The sequence below is a fragment of the Capsella rubella genome, unplaced genomic scaffold (genome assembly GCF_000375325.1).
Source record: "Capsella rubella cultivar Monte Gargano unplaced genomic scaffold, Caprub1_0 scaffold_4, whole genome shotgun sequence".
NCBI classification, from domain to species: Eukaryota; Viridiplantae; Streptophyta; class Magnoliopsida; order Brassicales; family Brassicaceae; genus Capsella; species Capsella rubella.
This window is the reverse complement of record NW_006238920.1, coordinates 11548769-11549152: the sequence shown is the minus strand read 5'-3', so window position 1 is coordinate 11549152 and position 384 is coordinate 11548769.

The window sequence follows — 384 nt, the reverse complement described above, 5'->3', positions numbered from 1 at the left end:
ATTTATAAATATAAATTACCAAATAGAAAGAAAATCTAATCAAATTATAAAATTTTAAAGAAAATGTAAATACAAAAAGAAATTATTAAAAAATATACATGACGATATCTATCTATTATATGTACACGACAACAATACTAACTATATGTTCGGTCTCTTTAGGAAAATAACTCGGGTAGGTATTTGTATTATTATGAATATTAAAATTATTATTTATTTTAGCAAATGAGGTTAAGTTACTAAGAGTGTAGAGTGGGGTGTGATATTATTGTGTAATTAATATGTTATTAATTATCATAATTATCATAATTGATATGTTATTAATTATCATAATTTAATTAATGGATTAAATTAAATATAACTTTCATAAAATGTATGATCTTT